The following is a 23,441-nucleotide window of genomic DNA, read 5'->3' as shown; positions in this document are numbered from 1 at the left end:
GGCGGACAAAAAAATTTGAAAAGCTGATTTTATGACCATTTCTAAGTTCAAATGGCACCAGATGGCACCATTTTGCTTCTTTGGGCCAAAATTGTTTCCGGGGGGTCATGCCCCCGGACCCCCCTAGCAAAGTCGGGCGCTTCGCGCCCATCATATTCACTTTCGATTCAAAGTGCCCCCCCCCCCCCCCTTACAATGCAACTGATCCGCCCCTGTATAGCTCTTGCCCAGTCAGATCTCTCTTAACTCTACAAGGACTGAGCATGACGTACATCTGTTTTCACTCACCCAAGTATGCAGTTAATCCTGATGACAATCCCCACCACAGCCACAAAGCGCAGTACACTTCAGATGCACTGATGCACACTTACAGCGGCCTCTGCACACTTTCTTGCAACCACACTTTATGAGTTCGTAGCAGGCATCCTGGGCCTGACACAGTGTCATCCACACAGGCTGCCAGAGCTGGCCTTCCTTTTTCCATCCATACTCAGAAGGTGAAGGAAGCTCCGGAGTTTTTTCAAGGCACCGGCTCCACACGCGTCCTTGAAAAGCTGCTCGGAGGACATGTTGCTTGAGAGCATCAGATGTTGGTGGAATGAACTCGATGGATCTGTTCCGCTGAGAAAAGAGTTTTTCTCGTGCCTCGTTCACTTTCAAACAAGAGCTGCTGCGGTCATACATCAAGACCACAAAACGTTCTATGATTTCAAAGGTTGAAGCAGTCACTTGCTCGCTGCAGGATGCGATCTGAAGAAATGCTTTTGTGACTTCAGGATACACGCTCCACGTCTGCCATCCCTTAGCTTTTCCGTGCCCTGCAAAGAAGGAAACCGTATCACACCCCGTAAGGGCGTGGAATACTGGTAACGACGTGCACTTGTCCGGGCTGACGCAATTTCGTGCGCTGGGATGTTCTTGATGTGCTTCCCAGTTCCAAACGCCACCCACATCTCCTCTGCTTGAAGTTTACGTGCAACGGAGACGGCAAATACGATGACGTCAGTGTCTGCAGTCCTGATGATGATCCTTGTTTGGCCCTGTTTGACACAGTCCGCAGCATGCAGAAAGAGCCTTGTGTCTGCCTCCTCATGCGTGCACGGCTCCAAGCCTTCGGTTGTGTAACTGTTATTAGAGCAAACAACTTTCTAGTTGGAAGTGCTCACAATCAGTTTTCCGGGATTAACCACACATCTCGAAATTTCTTTTGCTAGAAACTGGAAGAGCTCTTCTTTGTTTGCGTTGTTGCTTAGGAAGCCTTTCCAGTTTGTAGGAATTGGTGCTGCACCTGAGACTCTCCTGCGCTGTCCCTGGCTTCTTTTCTGTCTTGTTGCTGTCTTCAGGCTGTCTGCGCGGTAAACATCCCAGACGACATCAACTCGCTGTACACTGCTCAGTTGCTGTAACATGTAAGGCATGAAAACCGTTTCACTGTAGTCGTGAAATGTCCTGCACAGCTTTGGAGACAACATCTGAATAATGAAAGCACCATCAAGGATCTTTGCAGAATGATTAGTGATGTCTTGGCATTGGGTTTCAACGCCCAGAAGTAGCGTGTCGTTGTGGACAGGAGTCAGCTCTGCGTCAAGAAGCTCATCAAGAACGTTGAGCTCTTCCTCAGTGGGCATGACGACTTCAGGGATACTTTCTGTGGCATTGTCATACAGCAAGCGGTCATGTTCAGCAGAAGCATACTCCCCGTTTGATGCACAGCGCTCGAGGCAGGCAAGTAAATCAGACTTTTTACCAGACCTCATTTCTGACAGCTTGGCAAGAGAAGGGGGGAAGGGTTGATTTTCATGTCTGAAAAACTCTTCCATGTTTCCTTGTCTTACCTGGCAGGCTATATATAACCTTGAAAACAGAGAACAGTCAGTTAGGTCATTGGAAATACGTATAACCCTATCATAGGAAACTGACAGACCCAGATTGTACAGAATATCAATAATACCATACTTCCTGGTCTCGGCGTGTATTTTCAGTCCGAGTTAAACAGGAAGCGGAGTTTCCTTCTCTTTTGCATGGTTACGACGGGTGTCCTTCAAGGGATCTCTTGGTGCATGTTTTCTGCTGTTAAATACGAGGAGCTGAGAAATGGTAAGCGCTGCCTGTGACTACTTTTGTCCTAATGCAGCCTCCTCTTGTGATGGATTGCTTGTTTTGATGGAGTTTCCTGGCCCATCCAAAATCATACTGACGAGAGCTTTCAACGAAGATGGTGTTGCATTTTCTTGGCAGTTTTCAAGGAAATCCCCATTGAAGTTTTCCTGCTTCGAGAAAATCTCTCTGCGGACAATCTTGGCGGCTTGTGCAAGCAGCAAGGCGTCAGGATCATGATCAACAACCTTGCTCACTGCATATCCCAGGTCACGTTTGAAGACAAGAGTAGCATCTCTTTCGCGACCTGTATTGCATTCTTGAAGCTCAGGGCATGCATCCAGTAGTTTCTGTCTGAGTCTTGTGGTATGCAGACTGCAACTAACTCCAAGCTCCTGTAGTCGAGTATTGTACAGTGTGCAAAGTTTTGACATACGGAACACAGGGGCTGTTGTTTCGTCATGTTCAAAACTCTGGATATATGACACCAGCTCAGCAAAAGCAATGCCATGACAAACGGAACTGTTGCTCTGGTCACAGTTCAGTTCCTTTTCGTATTTATTGGCACGATTGTACAGGGAAATCAAACATTTCAGATGATATTGTGAATCTGTAGCAATCATATCTCCAGCAGCAAGCTTTTTAAGCAAGTCCTTGTCTTGAAGAAGGTTAGCTGCATGTCTCACCTTATAGTCCAGTCCAAATGTTGCTGCGCTGTACAACGTGCCAGAGCTCTCATTACAAAAGAAACAGATATCTTTGGATGACGCCGGAGTGCCAGCAGATCGTCTTGTTTTGGCTGAGCTGCAGGTGGCTGCTCTGTCCTCTGCCTGCCGTTTCTCAGCTTTCTTTTGAAGTCTTTCCAAACTTCGCTTGCCCATTTTTTCTCTGCAAGACTTATGCCACGATGCACTATTTTTCTGAACAGTCTCTTTAATCCCAGATCCATCATCTAGTTGAAATACCCCCACAGTTACAGGAAGGTCAAAACCGCATGCAAGAAACTGTTGGACATTTTCAGCAAACAAAGTGTATCCTTCGCCACTCCTTGTACCCACTGCTGGGCAGTTCAGATGTTCTGTTGTCTTGTTCTGACAGAAAATGCATCGACTCCAGTCAACAACAGGTGACTGTGAAGTTGAGGGTTCACAAAATGGATCAACATCTTTGTAGTCTTTCGCTATATTTTTCCTGCAGAAAAAAGTTAACGTAACTTAATAGTTTTTCTCAAATATGGTGTAAGCCTTTTCTGAGAGCAAAAGGGTCTTTTAATAAAAAAAACAAATAAACAAAAATAATATATAAAAAAAAATATATACAAGATTTTTTTTTCAAACGCACTCCGTTTATAGAAGACAGAACTGCTCCTAAAAACAGAAAAACAAAAATAAATAAATAAACAATGAAAGACGAACGTTGACACTGAAAGCCGTAGGGTCTGGGAAGCAAAACCAACTGTTTTTTCAGTATAATATGCTATCCTTACCAAAAAAACGAAGCTGTTTTGTGACCTTGCTCTCTTCTCAATATGTCAAAAGTCGCGTACCATACTTTTTCACTCGGCGACCAAAATAATGATTGCATGCACAGACACTTGCACTTTCCTACGCATCATGAAAAAAACCCGCATGCACTTTCAAAGTGAAGTAAAGGTACTCCAATAAAACAAAATTGTAAACAAACGTTAACGTCACTTACCATATGTGTAGTTTGTCGCAAAAGGATGATGCAGCGATTCAACTGACACGCCGGTTCGGCAGTCCAGCGGTGTACGTGACCGCAAAGCACGCGCTCGAATCGCGACAGAATATCGCTACACTGCTCTGTTTTTCCATTCTAACCTTGCTTTGGTAGGAGTCGTGTGTTATCCACACAACAGCTGATGATGAGTGACATTTCCCTACATGAGCGTTGTAATGACGTGTCAAATCATGGAATGCGTCTGCTCTCAAAAACCAAAACATTGGCGGCAGAAAACGGAAGTGGCCCGCCACATTGATGGCCAGCCATCTGTGCCGCAACTTCATCGCGTGTTTTTTAAGGGTGGATTACACCCAAAGTAGGACTCTACAAGGTGGCTGCTACCAGTTTTTATACCAAACTAAGTACACTTTATCGTTTTTTCAAAAAAATACATTGCTATAAAGATTGTCATACTGAATGTAAGGAACAGATTGACTATAAAATAAATCCAAGCTTAATGCAAAGAAGCGACAATTAGAATCTATGCCAAGAGTGTCCACGGTGCTGGGATGAAAAACACATTTCTAGTTTCGGTTTTGGCTACACGCAGACTCGATCTCGAGCCAGTCGAGGTCACACTGAGCGAGTGACAGCCGGACGTGGCAATGTCGACAATGTCAATGATCTCACGGCTCAAACTCAAAGATCTTGAACAAATTTCAAGATCTTTGCCTACATTCAGAACAGTCAAATCATCGAGCAACATAGATCAACATACCTTGATATTTCGTCTTCGGAAAACCGACCCGTAGCCTGACCTTTCCACCAAGGAAGGCATTCTCGCCGCCTGCTTTGGTCTGGCTTGAATCCACAAAATATAACAGAAGTTCGATGACAGTACCGCTGCACGCCATTTTTGATCTTCGAATTCGAATTTGACTGAATGCACTCAAAACTTTTGCACGAAGCCCTTCCATTGCATGAAGTTTGGCAGACTTTTGCAATTTGCCTTCTGATTGGATCTCGTCTGAATGTGTTGTTGCTTCCCTTCAATCGGGATTGGCTCCTTGACGAATAGAGGATCATAGCGTGATACAGCTGTGAAAAATGTACGTTGAAAATAAAATGCTTTGCAATAATGCCCATCACGATCACGAAAACAAATGACGATCACGATCACGAGACTTGATTTTTTTGTCATCACGGATCACGGGCAAAGTCCCATCACGATCACAGAAATGGAAATTTCGGCAATCACGGTCACAGAAAGGTCAAAAAACGCCAATCACGATCACGATTTTAAACCCTTTGGGGCCCTCGCAGATAATTTTGCAATCTGTACGTAAAGTACTAAAGATGCGTCTGTGACTGTGATTAGGACGTCAGCCCGGTTATTTTAATCCAAATCACATTTATCCATGTCAATGTATAACAGTGATTACTGAAAGTAGTGTGTCTTTAGTGTAAAAATGAGAGAAGGCTGACACATGAATGATGAAAAGTGTCAACTTGGTTTCCTTAATTGTCATTGCAGTTTGCACAGTGCATGACCAGTTTGCTTGTTGCTCACATTTTTTGTTGCAATTATTCTAAAGAAGTGGCTTTACACCTCGGCATGTCAATCAGTCACACGATTTTTCAGCACACATGCACACAGATGTATACACAAATAATTCAAAGCAAAATGAAGATGTTTAAACAATGCACAACTTAATTATTATTCTGTGCTATCTTTTTTTTTTATTAGGTGCCAGTGTGGGAACTGTGGTGTTATGGACACAATCAAGGAGTGTCGCTGCTGTACCGAGATAGAGGAGATGGGAGCTGTGATGGGGGAAGAAGGTGTGAACTGTATTACTCTGCATCCTGGGTTGCCTCTCCTACATACTGTTGTGTTAGAATTTGCTGAATCGAGACTTGAATTCTGCGACTGCCTCAACCTTGTTGGGCTTTTCGAAATCAGCACAGAGTGGTGGTGGCAACGGTTGAGCGCCTCGCTGTTCCTGGATGTATCGCTCCATCTCCTGAGTAGTGTTATTTCAAATCGACAACCCGCAGCATCAGTCTCTCCACATATGCTGCAAAAATACACAAAGACTGCTATTAATGACCCCTTTAAAAAAAATAGCAATGCACAGTTAGCTAAAACTTTTGCACGTATGTTTGTATATTTTTGTTATGTGTGGGCTTTTGATCTTGAACTTTAAAACAAGTCAATACATTTATTTCAATCAAAAAGGGATTCAGTCTTATTTCTTCCTCTATTTGAGGCACTGACTTTCATACTCATGCAGCTTCTTTCTCTCATGCTTGTAAGTTGTATACCTCCTTGTTTGACATGAAAAGGCAAAATGACTGCCGGAATGACAACATAAAGTCTTTGCATGCAAAACTGACAAAATTGTTTTAAAAAAGTGCAATCCACTTTCACTTCCCGGAGGGAATAGTCTTTTTATATTTAGTCAAGTTTTGACTAAATATTTTAACATCGAGGGGGAATCGAAACGAGGGTCGTGGTGTATGTGCGTGTGTGTGTGTGTCTGTGTGTGTAGAGCGATTCAGACTAAACTACTGGACCGATCTTTATGAAATTTGACATGAGAGTTCCTGGGTATGAAATCCCCGAAAGTTTATTTCATTTTTGTGATAAATGTCTTTGATGACGTCATATCCGGCTTTTCGTGAAAGTTGAGGCGGCACTGTCACGCCCTCATTTTTCAACCAAATTGGTTGAAATTTTGGTCAAGTAATCTTCGACGAAGCCCGGACTTCGGTATTGCATTTCAGCTTGGTGGCTTAAAAATTAATTAATGACTTTGGTCATTAAAAATCTGAAAATTGTAAAAAAAAAAAAAAAATTTATAAAACGATCCAAATTTACGTTTATCTTATTCTCCATTATTTGCTGATTCCAAAAACATATAAATATGTTATATTCGGATTAAAAACAAGCTCTGAAAATTAAATATATAAAAATTATTATCACAATTAAATTGTCCAAATCAATTTAAAAACACTTTCATCTTATTCCTTGTCGGTTCCTGATTCCAAAAACATATAGATATGATATTTTTGGATTAAAAACACGCTCAGAAAGTTAAAACAAAGAGAGGTACAGAAAAGCGTGCTATCCTTTTTAGCGCAACTACTACCCCGCTCTTCTTGTCAATTTCACTGCCTTTGCCATGAGCGGTGGACTGACGATGCTACGAGTATACGGTCTTGCTGAAAAATGGCATTGCGTTCAGTTTCATTCTGTGAGTTCGACAGCTACTTGACTAAATATTGTATTTTCGCCTTACGCGACTTGTTTGGACTTCCTGAAGCCAACATTGAATCGAGCATTTCCCGCACCATCAGTTGTCTGCTCCCTGTCGCCGAATTATTTTTTTGTTCCGCCGAAAAAGCAAAAGTGTCCACCGAAAAATTAAGTGGGGGAGGCAAAAATGGTTCTTAAAACTGAATTTAATGGCAAACTTGGAGCTCAGATGACACCAAATTGCACCATTCTTTGTTGAGAAAAAAAATTCCGGACCCCCCTAGTAAGGCTAGGCGCTTCGCGCCTTTGACATTGCCATTACTTAAATATTTTCAGCCTTTTTGACTTTTTTCAATTCCCATGCCTGAATAAGTTCATTTGCAAATTGGTTGCTTGATAATTGCACACACCAATTTATTGATTTTATATTTTACAAAGAACATGAAGCAGTTCTAAAACAGAAGGAAGTATATTGGCTAAGTTGATAAAATGTAAAGATGATGTGTAATCACAAAAATTGATTGAAATAACACTGACAAGACTGAAAGTGACAACAAACAGATCTATACTGGCCAACCCGAGAACTATACCTCTGTCTGAGTGCTGACATGTAGGGTATCGCTGAGAGGCTGATCAGTCACAATTACATCAATATGAGTTTGTGGTGAATCAGTTGAATCATCACAGGACTGAATATCAGGAGTCGCACCCGCCAACATGTCTGCAACAACCTGCAAACAAAAGCATTCCCCCAAAATTATACCAACCACCCATCGACTTAGAGACAAAACATCAAAACTTTATTTTCTAATAGCTAGTGCACTATCTTGACCATGATGCATACACCCTCTCATTCCCACACTAACATTCTCACTAACACTCTTCATATTCATAATCAATGCTCATACTGACGGTCTTTCCTTCTTCAGGTGCATTGCCTGATCATGGAATTTTAAAATATCTTGATCTTCATGTCCAGTAAGAGTATTCTCAGTCAATACACAAGAAAAATATTGGAAGAAAGTTGACGAAAACCATGCAGTGACATTTTTACAAATGCACAATGAATGTAAATTTGTCAGAAATTAAATGTAATGACCCCAAACATTGTGCAACTTCATAATTTTTCTCCTTACCCTTTGGTACGGTGTTCCCGTTTAGCGAAAGCTCCTCTGCTCACACTTTGGCCCACAGTGGTGGTACAAATCGGCGTTGTGATAGCCATTGTCAATTCTGTCACAGTGCACCTGGCTCTGGATACTGAGGTGACAGTACTTGACTTCGTCGCCGTCAAAAGTGATGTTGCCGTCAATGGTAGCAGACGACATGGCTTCTGCACTGTAGGCACTGACTTTGGAACTAGCCTACAACTCGTGTTTAATCCAAAGCTTGCTGCAAGTGCAACTTTTGCAGGATAGCAGTCAGAGTTAAAATGCAAACTGCATATTCTCGAATTTTGATTTGGTGTCCCAAACTTCGGACCAAAATCCGCTCTGGAAGTTTGCACAAACTTGACCCACTGCCTCCGAGTTTCGGTATCATCAGGAAACCTGTGCATGGTATGGCCCTTACCATGATTGTTGCTGCATTCAGCGACAGCACAGGCGAAGCCATATCTTCTCTGCTTGGAAGATGGAATTTCTTTTGGAACATACGTACTAGCAGTGGGAACATACGTACTAGCAGTGGCAGCGCTACTATCACCGTCGGCCATGTTGCTCTTGTAGGCCGTGTTACACTCATGACGTCACTGGCACCGGGGGCTGTCTCTCGCAGAATGGACAGGTGCGCGGAATCGGTTTTTATTCAATAAAAAATCAGCCACGCAAAATTTTACAAAACGGTCTTCGGAACATTTACCAGATTGCTATTACACATGTTTTCGGCGAATAAAAATGTTGCACTTTAGTAGGCCTTTAAGAGCTGTCAATGTGCACAGCAGCTGTCTCCTGAAATATGTCCAGGCTGCATTGCGTATCTGCAAGCGGTGAGCACGTGCGGCTAGAGACCACAGTCACGTTATGTGTGCTCGGTCGCTACCACAGCGTTTTTGGACGATCTCAGTTAAGAAGCTAGTCTCCTGTTTGTGCTAAATCGACAAAAGTTTGACATTCTCAAACTTGTATGTATGTATGTGTGTGTGTGTGTGTGTGTGTGTGTGTGTGTGTGTGTGTGTGTGTGTGTGTGTGTGTGTGTGTGTGTGTGAGAGAGAGAGAGAGAGAGAGAGAGAGAGAGAGAGAGAGAGAGAGAGAGAGAGAGAGAGAGAGAGAGGGAGAGGGAGAGAGAGGGAGAAGAAATAATCGAAAGGAACGAATAATTTCGCCCAACCTACCGATCCCATTTTGTTAGCAATATTACTATACATACAAGCCCCCAAGCCCCCCTCCCCGTTTCTCTTCATACACGTCCGTCTCTAGTCTCCCCGATCCTCAGCACAGCCACATGGAAAGCAAGCGGACATATGGGAGTGAGAGAGGAAGGGTACCAGTCTCCCTCCATCGACCCAGGAAGGGCGAGAGGAGAAAGAAATGACTTACCCTCACTATGGGAATTGTCTTGGAATCACTTGGCTATCGACGACTTGGTCTCACACATGACTAAAATGGATTCACTCACTCTCACACATGGGTGGAATGGATTCACTTACACTCGAGGGCAAGGGATGCCGGGAAGCGAAATGACTGGGGTCGGGGTCACCAGACATGCGCGGTGCTCGACACTGCGAGTGATTGACTTCCTCCTGTGTGAGATTTGCGGAGAAGAGAAATAGAAGTTTCTGATCATGTCCGGCGTCCATACTATTGCAGTTACAATGCTTTGTCCTGATGATTCTGAAGGGTTTGTAATTTGTCGGGTTTGTAATTTTTTTTTTAATTGTTCGTATTCTTATTCTGCAATGGAGAGAATGAAAGGACAACTTGGGAGGGGAAGATGGGAGGGGGTTAACAAAACTCAGCATCACGAGAAGGTAACTTTGGTAGCTTCGTCTGAAATGGCGTTCTGTGAATTCTGCTCCAAACTTGTGTGTTCTGCACCTGAAAAGGCTGTTTGTTAGTTAGACGTTTCACAGCTTTTCACATGTCGTACAGTGTTATGAAATTGGAAGAGTAAATTACTCAGGTGATCGTCACTCCCTCTTAAATTCCAGCCAAAAACATCTTCTTTCCCTCTGTTCTGTGAAATGAAATTTAAATTTGCTTTGGCAACAACGCCTCCCGACAGATGTAGCTCTAGTTTCTCGTGCCGGTGTCACGAACTGAAACCTCTGCTGAACCATCCTTCTCATTGCGGTCAAATGCGCATGCGCCAATCTTCGACTGAAAAAAATGCGACCCTTTGACCGAACGAACTATGGGTTAGGGTTAGGGTTAGGATCAGGGTTAGGATTAGGGTAAGGGTTGGGTTAGGGTTAGGTTGTTCACGACCTGATTAATCTCCCCATGTTAGCGCATGCGCATTGACCGAGGCAGAGGTTTCAGTTCGTGACACCGGCAACTAAACGCCAAATTGAGTTGTGTGGGTTTCTCGGTCTCGTGGAGACGGATGTTCGCCTTTGACACACGTTTCTACTTTTTGAAACTTGGCTTTTAACGACCATGGGGCTGTCACACAGAGTGATAACAGTGAAAGAATTTAGAACAAAATCTGTGATCGGCACTTGCCTCATCCTATTACCTTTTGTCAGGCTTTGGCACTGAATTGGCTTTCAACGGCCTAAGGAGTATCACACGGAATCGGAGAAAAAATAACGACGGTGATCGTCACATGCAAATTCCAAACGACAGCTTCCTCTTTTCCCTGCAGCCTGACTCTTCTTTCCTCTTTACAACATGCCGTAAGGGTTGCCCGGGGGACTTTACGACTGTCGCGTCTTGTTGTGTGTGTTCCTGCGGTGAAACGGAAGCGCCGTTTTCCGGCAATTGTCGTCACTCTGACCCCATTAGTCGTGCTTTACGGCACGTGTACGCACCATTGCGATAGCGTCTTGGCACGCGCTCTACGTCCCGCTTGGCGTCACAGCATGTGTGGTTCACCCCAGATCGTGTCTTTATGTCAGTGCGTGTTTGTGTGCGTGTGTGTATGTGTGTGTGTGTTTGCGTGTGTGTGTGTGTGTGTGTGTGTGTGTGTGTGTGTGTGTGTGTGTGTGTGTGTGACGAGTGCGTGTCTGAGAGAGAGAGAGAGAGAGAGAGAGAGAGAGAGAGAGAGAGAGAGAGAGAGAGAGAGAGAGAGAGAGAGAGAGAGAGAGAGGCCATTGACTTTAAACACGGACCTGTATCTTACAGGTTCTTCTTGTTTTAAGCGTGTTTTATTCATTTTCTTTGATACAACAACAAACAATAACAACATTAAGAACGTTAACAAGCAGACTGCTTATGTACACGTTCTAAAATGATAATCAATACACATTCAGATAACAGAAAACAAGAAACAGGTTCCTCTTGGTCCGTGACTTTACATGCACGCAGTTGCTGAATGAGGCATGCCTCCCCGCGAAGACGAGTGTTCACACCATCACATTATCTACCCAGGCCGCTTCCGCGCGGGTAAAGCTTTTCCTCCAATTGGACATGTAACAACACTCAACATCTGCTTTCTTTAATAATAACTTAATTAATAATAATAATAAAAATGACAGCTTATATAGCGTGAACCACAGTAAACTATGCTCTCCGCGCTTTACATATTAACTTTCCGTGTGTGTGTGTGTTTTTTTAATTTTTTTTTATAGAACTCATTTGGACGATTGACATTGGCGTCAGCTGCAGAATGATTTATAAAAACAAGCAAACCGCATTGTTGACAGAAAGCAGCAAAGCTTTAGATTGTGTGCACGTGTACAAAAGAATGTTCTTATCCCATAAAAAAAAGCCAGGACAGATCTCTGGTGGCGTAAAAGATGTTAAGCACAGGAAGGAAGACATCTTTTAGAAAAGCAGCACAACTACACACACAAAGTAAGACAATTGTTTTGACGACAATGGTGAAAATGGAAGCAGGTTCGTTAATCTGAGCAGAGAAATGTGAGCGGGAAACAGGTTCGTTATTCTGAGCAGAGAAATGTGAGCGGGAAACAGGTTCGTTATTCTGAGCAGAGAAATGTGAGCGAGGAAGCAGGTTCGTTATTCTGAACAGAGAAATGTGAGCGGGAAACAGGTTCGTTATTCTGAGCAGAGAAATGTGAGCGAGGAAGCAGGTTCGTTATTCTGAGCAGAGAAATGTGAGCGAGGAAGCAGGTTCGTTATTCTGAGCAGAGAAATGTGAGCGAGGAAGCAGGTTCGTTATTCTGAGCAGAGAAATGTGAGCGAGGAAGCAGGTTCGTTATTCTGAGCAGAGAAATGTGAGCGAGGAAGCAGGTTCGTTATTCTGAGCAGAGAAATGTGAGCGAGGAAGCAGGTTCGTTATTCTGAGCAGAGAAATGTGAGCGAGGAAGCAGGTTCGTTATTCTGAGCAGAGAAATGTGAGCGAGGAAGCAGGTTCGTTAATCTGAGCAGAGAAATGTGAGCGAGGAAACAGGTTCGTTAATCTGAGCAGAGAAATGTGAGCGGGAAACAGGTTCGTTATTCTGAGCAGAGAAATGTGAGCGAGGAAGCAGGTTCGTTATTCTGAACAGAGAAATGTGAGCGAGGAAGCAGGTTCGTTAATCTGAGCAGAGAAATGTGAGCGAGGAAGCAGGTTCGTTATTCTGAGCAGAGAAATATGAGCGAGGAAGCAGGTTCGTTAATCTGAGCAGAGAAATGTGAGCGAGGAAACAGGTTCGTTATTCTGAGCAGAGAAATGTGAGCGAGGAAGCAGGTTCGTTATTCTGAACAGAGAAATGTGAGCGGGAAACAGGTTCGTTATTCTGAGCAGAGAAATGTGAGCGAGGAAGCAGGTTCGTTATTCTGAGCAGAGAAATGTGAGCGAGGAAGCAGGTTCGTTATTCTGAGCAGAGAAATGTGAGCGAGGAAGCAAGTTCGTTATTCTGAGCAGAGAAATGTGAGCGAGGAAGTAGGTTCGTTATTCTGAGCAGAGAAATGTGAGGGCGGTTAATTCGAGCAAAGAATTGTGAAAATGGAAGCAGGTTCGTTATTTTGAGCAGAGATATGTGAGCGAGGAAACAGGGTGGTTATTCTGAGCAGAGACATGTGAGCAGGAAACAGGTTCATTATTCTGAGCAGAGATATATGTGAGCGAGGAAACAGGGCGGTTATTTTAAACAGAAAATGGTGAGCGGGAAAGCAGGGCGGTTATTCCAGCCAGCGTCAGATTAACAGGAAAGCCTGGCCAAAGCCATTTCGGGACTAACTACAAGTCACCATGGCAACCAAGACACTGACCACACCTCGTACTGTCTTTTATTCCCCCGAGCAAACTTCGCCTTGAATATTATATCGCTGACTCGGCACCCTCGGTGCTCAGCAGCTCTGTGGGCAGATTCACCATATTGGCCTTGAAGAACAAGGGTATATTGCTGATTGTATGAATTCACGTCTATATGTCTCACAAACACATATTTTAAAAGCACATACATAATCAAAGAATAAAATAAAAGAATAAAAGAGGTATTGTACATCAAAATGCCTATGTCCATGGGAGATCCAACACATTTGCACGATAATTGTTGAAACAATGATTTAAAAAAAGAAAAGAGAGAGAGAGAGAGAGTCCAAAACGAAATACAGAATAAAACATCACTCCAAAAGTGAAGTGAAATTAAATCACCAAAACAAAATTTTAAAAAGACAACAACGTAAATTTCACGTAAAGTTCGCAACGTTGCTAATGACACGAAAAATTCCCATTTTCGCAACGTCGTATTTACGTTGTGTGTTTGCTGGGAAATCACCAAAACAAAATTTTAAAAAGACAACAACAACAACAACAACAACAACAACAACAACAACAACAACAACAACAACAACAACAACAACAACAACAACAACAACAACTAGGGTAATCGACTCCTTCAGACTGTCATCTCTTTCAGCTTTAATTGGTTTAAATAGTATTTTATTTCGATACAAGATAACAAGGCCATGGAATGTATTTGTAATAAAGGAGCACATAAAAGAAAAACGTATGAATGTGCTCTTAGAGACAACATGATACATTGGCGGGCGATGCATTCTAGATTTGTTTGTTTGTTTGTTTGCTTAACGCCCAGCCGACCACGAAGGGCCATATCAGGGCGGTGCTGCTATGACATATAACGTGCGCCACACACAAGTCTTAGGTATGACCCGGCCGGGGTTCGAACCCACGACCTCCCGATCACGGGGCGGACGCCTTACCACTAGGCCAACCGTGCCGGTATGCATTCTAGATTCATAAATCAAACCAATCAAACAACAATAATAAGAACAAGAAACTAAGTCCATCTCACGATGAACACGAGCCGAAATCATATGCACTTGACTTATGAAATAGAAAGATCAAATACGACGAAGAGAAGAAAAAGTTGATTGAAGAATATACATTATGTCTGTTCTGAATCGGTTGTCTTTGTTGTACACTCTATTTCGTTGGTACATAGATAACATTATTTTAGTTTGTCTTGGATGATTAAAACCATTGTTTCCTTTCGGAAATAACCAGGGAAAAGCCATTTCCTCTCCCAGTTCAATTTCATATTATATACTCACAGGAGAATGTTTAGATCTGTGAACATGCAATGTTGACAATACATCTTCATCTTGATTAGACTTTGAGTTTGACTGAAATGCTGAGTTATCAACAGGAACCATGACTTCATGCTGTGTTTCTTCAAAGTTGTTTTCAAAATCGGTATCATGACTACCATCATGTAACGTGTTCAGTCTACTACCAGCCAAGTCCAAGTCCAAGTCTCTGTATGTTGCACTGTTTAGCTTTAACCATTGTAATGCTCTGTTTAAATGGTGAGACTTTGTGTTTGGCCATAACCTTAGTATGTTCATTTTCATAACAACCAGATATTTGATCACTTTCTTGTGGATCAAGAGGAAGTTGATTAAGAATATCAGAGACATTAACAGGCAAATGCAGAACATTTCCACGCTCACAAAACTGACCACCAGGCAATACACAAAGAGTAAGAAAAATCTGAAGCTTACAAATTAATTTTCTTTCAGAAAATGTCAAACATCTGAGAACTTCTGGAATAGGATGAAGTTGTAAATCATTTCCATGAAAACTAGCAGGCACTTTCCCTTTTGACAGGTAGTTTTTGCATGTACAGCAAAACACGGCCTTTTCTACAAATCCTAAAGACTGTCGGAAACTTCGCATGCTCTCTTGTGAACGCCATATGAAACATTGATTCTGAAACAAAAATATATGGCATGAATGACAATGGAAAGACGGTCTCTCTCTGATTCCAAGTTCATAATGACAGTTATGAAGTGCTGAATTCAGAAAATCTGTAGATGAAGTAAAATCATTTGAATGTTGGCTTGTTGAAACTTCATAACAAACAGCCACCTCGTCCATATCATTATCTGAAAGAATGCCAACTTCCTTTGAAACACCAACATTTGTATGGAAAACTTCTGTTTCTGTCATCTTTGATTTCATTTGACAACTTGGACTGATGGCATCTTCTAGAGATATATCCATTACTTTCAACTTGCGCCTCTTTGTACGTCTTTGCTAAACAGAAAAATAGCTGTGTTCTTGAGAAATCAAACCGTGTTTGCGTTTTTTAGAATTTGTCTCAGACTTTTGACTTGAAATGTTACTATGGGCTTTAGATAGTTTCACAAATTGAAAGTGTTGGTGAACATTAAGAGTATTTGCTGAACAACTGTTTGATGCAGGTATGCATCGTCTGCTGTTCGAGTCAAAAGTTGAAAGCAAAGTAATTCCTGTAAGCCTGCTACTTATTTATAAAAAGAAACGTTTGATACTTTTACCAAACAGTTAGTATAATGCACGCTCTACCTGAATTCGTCTTTAAATTCTGCAAGACTGAAGCGAAAGAGGTCTGTCTCAGTTTTGTGGTCAGTTTGTTGTTGTACATTTACACACGCACAACGAACAACACATGCACAGGCCCGGGGGAAGCTCTCCTTTCTTATGTCCGACCATAGACGTATACATGTAGTTTACATGTTCATTAGTCATCTATGTGATTGATTACGTGTATGATATGACGGAGAGTCGCATCGGTTTGATGCAGTGAACCCAACCGTGGCCGTGGCTGTCGTTTGAAGTAGCCTACTTCTTTATAAAGATTCATTTACATTCTACTTCTGACCAAGGCATGTTTGGTACCTACTGAATCCTTGTTGCGTGTAGTTTTACGTGGCACGTTGCCCAAAGTTGTATTCTTGAGGAGCATAAAATAAAACGTGTTACAAAGTTATCTCAAAACTCTGCAGTGACTGCTCGCGCAGCAGGTCAGCTAATTATAGCACGCAGCCTCCACAGACAGCTCCTGAGCCGAGACCATATGACTCGCCGCTCCTGCGGCTCGTCAATAACGAAAACATGCAACTGAATAAAAAACCTGTTTAAACCAATAACGAAAAGAAAACGAGTACTGCAACAACAACAGCAGCAAAAACGCAGGTTTAATTAATGACGAATAATATTTCGAAGGACTGACTAATGTGCTGGAATAATAAGATTGGGGAGACATTGTCACAGTGTTCATCCCTCATTCCGGCACGCCTTAAAACTCTCCACCATTTGGCGCAAATAGGAACATTATCTTCTTCCAATTAACCATTGCAAATGACATCCTTATACGTACGTGTCTCTTTGAATTCTACAAGCGTCGTATCCGCACAAATTCTGCCTTGAAATTCTACTTGTTAAAACCGCGTGATTGGATCGGTATATAATGGTTAGTTCACTATTTCTTCTGCAAGATTCATAAGATTCTGTGTTGAGTGAAATTCGCATTGATTTCGTCTCTCTCTCTCTCTCTCTCTCTCTCTCTCTCTCTCTCTCTCTCTCTCTCTCTCTCTCTCTATCCAGGTCGGGTTTACCCTTGCTTACATGTCCAGCTGCGCCCAGTTTTGTATTTATTCTAATCTTGCGTGGCGTGTGGTAAACCAGGCTCTTGCACACTCTGGAATAAAGTAGGGAGCGAACAAACAGCAGATGAGTCTTCTGCTATACAGGCGCGCTGTCCACTGCTTTACCAAAATCCATCACCCCCACCCCCTTCCATGACCCCCCCTCCTCCCTTTTTCCGCTCCAGTCTCTTTTCTTTGCTCTACACCATCATCGATCTGTAGGGCTGTCTCCCCACACCGCTCAGTTCAGCGACATGTCATGCAGTCCCGCCTGTCCCACATCGCTCTTCTCCGTCCCTCGCCGAGGCAAGTGGCTGGGAGGAAAGATTCCGACTGGAGTGCAAGACGCCATGAGAGAGAAGAGAGAAACAAACAGAAGAGCGAGACACGAGGCATCCCCCCCCCCTCCCCATTGCTGTAGGGCCAGCACTCAGCCCAGGACGGAGGACTCAAAAGACTATGACTTGGGTAACAAAACATCGGCGTTTTTCAGGCACAAAAATGGCGGAACAGGAAGAGGTGTTGTGAAGGAATTCATAAATCGTGAGAGAGACTCCACTAACACAGAAACACTATGCACCAACACCAAGAAGCCTGCACCGTCGCCGTCTGTGAGAGATTCAGTGAGTGAGTGACCAGTAGTGGCAAGCAAGTGGCGGGTTGTGGCAGCACAGGGCAACACGAGGCGTGCAAGTCAGACCACTCTACGCACACTGTCACGGACAGCACGTGCTTCTCACGAGCGTTGCGTCAGCCATCAGCACACCGTGTCGCGAGGAACTGGGCAATGTGTGTTGTGTGACAAACACGCGAGGGACTCGGTGTGTTTTGAAGTCTACGGTCTGCACGTGCTCTACACTAGTGTTGCGTCAGCCATCATGAGCACAGCGCCTGTGTCACGAGGAACGGTGTTGTGTGACAAACACGCGAGGGACTGCCGAGTGTTCTGAGGACCACGGTGTGCACGTGCTGATGATGCGCCTGGTCGGCTTGTGTGGCTTGACTCCATAACACGAAATGAGTGGCTTGATTCGATGATGACACGTGGCCCGTGTGTGGTTGCAAAGCCTCCCCGAAAAGCCGCTTTGCACGACCCGAGTCAACACTAGCCTTTGACGTGGTGGATGTAATAGTTGTCGTGTTGATTACCCCGGTATGTGAAGTGCAGGAGGACGACAGTGACTGTGAGAGAGGCGAGCAGCAACACGGGTTAGCTGTGACGGATGCCGGCTATTTCCGCCCCATTACTGCCAAGTGCCTGTGACCTACTTAGAGTGGAGACAAATGACGCGGGTTGTGAATGGTTAATCGGCGCTTGACTCGTGTGTGAGGAGGGTAAGCTGTCTTTGTCACGGTGTCGTCTGTCTCTGAGAGAGAGAGGGAGAGAGCGAGAGAGAGAGCCAGAGGGAGAGAGAGGGAGGGAGGGGAAGGGAGGGAGAGCTTTGTTATGAAGTTATTAGAGGTCAACGTCTCCCCAAAGGATGAGTAGTCCCCCTTTGCGTTATTGTGGCCGTACATGGGTCCGTGTGCATCCCGGGTAGCTCAGGTGGTAGAGCACTGGACTTGTAATCGAAAGGTCGCAGGTTCGAATCCGGGCCGGGACGGACACGGGTCAACTTTATGTGCAGACCCAGAGACGGTATCCATCTTACACCCCCGTGTCACCACAATGGCACGTAAAAGACCGCAGTCATTCTGCCGTAAGTGCAGATGGCTGATACCCCCTAAACACACATACACAAGTCGTGTATCTCATCTAAGGTCGGGTTAAAACCCGGGAACATGCCCCTAATGGCTTTGTCGTGAGGGCGTAAAACTTGAATTTCTCTCTCCGTGTGCATCATTTTAGTTCCGGCTTTAGTGGAAATTGGACTGGGTGGCCGAGTGGTAACGCCCTTGCGCTCGGAAGCGAGAGGTTGCGAGTTCGACCCTGGGTCAGGGCGTTAGCAATTTTCTCCCCCCTTTTCTAACCTTGGTGGTGGGTTCAAGTGCTAGTCTTTCGGATGAGACGAAAAATCGAGGTCCCTTCGTGTACACTACATTGGGGTGTGCACGTTAAAGATCCCACGATTGACAAAAGGGTCGTTCCTGGTAAAATTGTATAGGCATAGTTAAAAATGTCCACCATGTCCACTTGGAATAATAGGCCGTGAAAAGTAGGATATGCGCCGAAATGGCTGCGATCTGCTGGCCGATGCGAATGCGTGATGTATTGTGTAACAAAATTCCATCTCACACGGCATAAATAAATCCCTGCGCCTTGAATATGTGCGCGATATAAATTGCATAAAATAAGAAAAATAAATAAATCCCTGCGCTTAGAACTGTACCCACGAAATACGCGCGACATAAGCCTCATATTGATTGATTGATTGATTTGATAGCAAGTTGTGATAACACGGAGTGACTTCTTCTCAATTAAATTTGTATGACGTTTATAGACTATCAACCTCGGACAGTTATTACACCCCCGGTATAGGGGTGTGTATAGGTTTCGGTCGATGTGTTTGTTTGTGTGTTTGTGTGTTTGTGTTCGCATATAGATCTCAAGAATGAACGGACCGATCGTCACCAAACTTGGTGAACAGGTTCTATACATTCCTGAGACGGTCCTTACAAAAATTGGGACCAGTCAAACACACGGTTAGGGAGTTATTGGTGGATTAAGATTCTACAAGGACTTATAGAGAAACATATTCATGGTCAAAGGGAAATAACCTTCTCAGTTGGTGGCAGTGAGAATGGGTGCAGTGAGAATGGTTATTTCCCTTTGACCAACGGGGGTGTTTTTCCTACCTCGAAGGAATTTCTTGTTATTCTTACATACGGACTCTTATGTGATCTATTATGCCCGTTAATGCAGCCGTACCCCGTTCCTTAGGGGGGGGGGGGGGGGGTGAAAGGGATGATTATTACGGTTTTCGTTCGCAAGTAACTTTACCAACAGGGACAGCTGATTCATGTTGACATCTATTTTCTCAACACGTCTGACGCCATTTGCTAACAGCTTGTCAGGACATAAGATATAAAAAAAAAAATTAAAAAAAATCCCTGCGCTTAGAACTGTACCCACGGAATACGCGCGATATAAGCCTCAGGTTGATTGATTGATTGATTGATATAACTCATAGTCATACTAACCACTAGTAAGGTCACATTTGGGATTTACTGACCGCGGGTTTGGGTGGACTGCAGGGATCGTTGTCTTTAGGTCTGACGCTTTGCCCGCGTGGCTGTCTGCATTCACGCCCTTACGAAGCCATCGTGAAATGTTCCAGAAATGCTATCTTTTGAAGTTCCTTTCCTTCCCACCGGCGTAGCCAGTTGGTCGCAATCAGCGTGAGTTCGATCCCCACGTTCGGCGAGAGATTTATTTCTCTGGGGTCATCTTTGTGCAGACTCTCATCGGTGTCCGAACACCCCCGCGTGCACACATGCGCACGAAAAAGATCCCAAGTTCACAGCGAAATTCTCAGAGCTTGGAAAACACGAAGACACGCATGCATCGTCTCTCGTCTCAGATTATAATGATCGTATGTCGATACTTTGATGAGACAAACCCAATGCTGGTGTGTCGAAGAAGACAGCCACAGCGGGCTTGTTCGAGTCTAAGTATCACACCATATCTTCAGCATATTACCAGTACCTGTCCCAAAATAGGCCAACTGGTCTAAGAGGACGTTAAACCCGAATAGTCAGTCATTAAGTCCTTCCCACTTGGACTCATACATTAATATTAAGCTTGGCTGCCCTGTGTGCTGTTTGGAGTGTTTTTTCAATTAATTTGTTATAATTTACTTCTATGTAAATCTGCGAAATTAACAACAACCAACTACACCCCCCCCCCCCCCCAACCGATGTCCCGACAAGTAACCAGAGCTGAGGGGCACGAACCGAACGAAAGTGCCACCCAAACAGGAGAGAACAAACTGCGGGCTCTGGTTCTCTGAAATCCCAACAAATGACAGTTTTAACCAGTCCAACACTGCGGGTGGCTCCCGGTTTGGGTGGTCATTTTCTTGTGTACCTCAGCCCCCAGTTCTGCTTCTTGAAATCAAGTGTGACCAGACGCAGTCCTTCCTCATGAACAATCCTGGACAAATTCACCAGATTGTCAACAAGAGAAGAAGGGTGTCTTTTAAGCAACCGTGACCTGTTTCAGAAATGCTGGCAGATAACGGGAGTTCTATTGAGAACCCTGACATGGTTGGGGTTTTTGTTTACGCCAGTGAGCCACAAAACCGCCATGCTTTTACTCCCACACCACCACCCCCCCCCCATTCCCCTTCCCCACCCGGCCCTGTGGTCGTGTGGCCCACGACTAGCACAGCGAAACCAATGGTCCATTCACCAGGCAAGGTAGACGCCCTTACTGTACTAGCCACCAGGCAAGGGAGACGCCCTTACTGTACTAGCCACCAGGCAAGGGAGACGCCCTTACTGTACTAGTCACCAGGCAAGGGAGACGCCTTTACTGTACTAGTCACCAGGCAAGGGAGACGCCCTTGCTGTACTAGCCACCAGGCAAGGGAGACGCCTTTACCGTACTAGCCACCAGGCAAATCTGCCCATGTCTTGCCCTACTTTGGGAGGACAAGGTTCGCTCTCTCTCTCTCTCTCTCTCTCTCTCTCTCCGTCTCTGTCTCACTCACACCCTTTCCCGCTTCAGACAAGACAGCGTTTAGTTCTCTTGTCTCTTTTACCCCCCCCCCCCCCACCCCCCACTCTTTCACTCGCTCCCCACACTCTCCGTGCCCGAGGGAGAATAGTGGGGTAGCAGGGCGCTTCGATTGAGACCGTTATTCCGGGCCGGTGCCGCGCGGCTTCGATCGTGTGCCGAGACTTGTCTCTCAGTCCTGAGCTCGGTCTCTCACCTCCCCCCGCTTCCTCTCCCTTCCCTTTCCTGCCTAGCACAGGCACTCGCACCTTCGTGGACACAGGACACAACACAGCACGGACAGACAGACGGACACAAAAGCAAGCAGCAAAATATTTGTCTGAGAAGTACTCAAAGTCAAACGGATGATGTGTCATCATGATCAAGGAGGCAGGTGGTCCACAGAGTAAAGTATATAATCTCAATGGAATCACTCAAAAGAAAATCAAGGAAGTCGAACGAGACTGAACGTATACGATCACATCGATTGGATATCCAGCCTGAAGTCATGTTTCCACGCCGAAACATGATCCTTTTCCGTTTTACTTTTGAGTTTGTTCGCTGCGTCCGTCCTTCTTCCTTCCTGTCAACAGTTAGCCACGGGTTTGACGTTCTGGGGTTGTTCGTTCTTTCCGTTCTTTCTTCCTTCCTGTCATTAGTTAGCCACGGGTTTGACGTTCTGGGATTGTTCGTTCTTTCCGTTCTTTCTTCCTTCCTGTCATTAGTTAGCCACGGGTTTGACGTTCTGGGATTGTTCGTTCTTTCCGTTCTTTCTTCCTTCCTGTCATTAGTTAGCCACGGGTTTGACGTTCTGGGATTGTTCGTTCCTTTCGTTCTTTCTTCCTTCCTGTCATTAGTTAGCCTCGGGTTTGACGTTCTGGGTCCCCCCGCGGGTTACGGGGAAGAATTTACCCGATGCTCCCCAGCGTGTCGTAAGAGGCGACTAACGGATTCTGTTTCTTCTTTTACCCTTGTTAAGTGTTTCTTGTATAGAATATAGTAAATTTTTGTAAAGATTTTAGTCAAGCAGTATGTAAGAAATGTTAAGTCCTTTGTACTGGAAACTTGCATTCTCTCAGTAAGGTAATATATTGTACTACGTTGCAAGCCCCTGGAGCAAATTTTTGATTAGTGCTTTTGTGAACAAGAAACAATTGACAAGTGGCTCTATCCCATCTCCCCCCTTTCCATTTCCTATGTTTGTAATCCTAGCATAATGACCACGTTATGTCCCAAATAGACACTAGTTCTGGGGGTCGAGACAGAACCACCCCCCCCCCCCCCTACTTAGTCATGGGCAGATTGCCTAACCAGTAAACCATTTGAGTCTTGAGTCTAGGGGCGGAGACGTAGCTCAGTCGGTAGCGCGCTGGATTTGTATCCAGTTGGCCGCTGTCAGCGTGAGTTCGTCCCCACGTTCGGCGAGAGATTTATTTCTCAGAGTCAACTTTGTGTGCAGACTCTCCTCGGTGTCCGAACACCCCCCGATTGTACACGCAAGCACAAGACCAAGTGCGCACGAAAAAGATCCTGTAATCCATGTCAGAGTTCGATGGGTTATAGAAACACGAAAATACCCAGCATGCTTCCTCCGAAAACGGCGTATGGCTGCCTAAATGGCTGGGTAAAAAAACGGTCATACACGTAAAATTCCACTCGTGCAAAAAACACGAAAGACGATAATGTATGTTAGCACTGTAAACTTGTTTGTCGTTGCACCTACCCATATTGTTAATTCATGCGCTGGATATGTCTTTATGTTTAA

The 23,441-nt window shown here is 44.4% G+C and overlaps 1 long non-coding RNA gene across 1 annotated transcript; it reads right to left on the bottom strand.

The window, feature by feature from the left end:
* Nucleotides 1-5,473: 5,473 nt before the first annotated feature.
* On the bottom strand, nt 5,474-8,671 carry LOC138961588 (uncharacterized). Its single transcript, XR_011454234.1, has 2 exons — nt 7,630-8,671; nt 5,474-5,858 (listed from the first exon to the last, which is right to left on the bottom strand). It is a non-coding gene; the product is annotated as an uncharacterized lncRNA (long non-coding RNA).
* Between the last annotated feature and the right edge of the window lie 14,770 nt (nt 8,672-23,441).

The sequence above is a fragment of the Littorina saxatilis genome, linkage group LG3, assembly GCF_037325665.1.
Source record: "Littorina saxatilis isolate snail1 linkage group LG3, US_GU_Lsax_2.0, whole genome shotgun sequence".
Classification (NCBI taxonomy): Eukaryota; Metazoa; Mollusca; class Gastropoda; order Littorinimorpha; family Littorinidae; genus Littorina; species Littorina saxatilis.
Note: the sequence above shows the minus strand (reverse complement) of the source record. Positions and strands in the feature narration are given on the sequence as shown.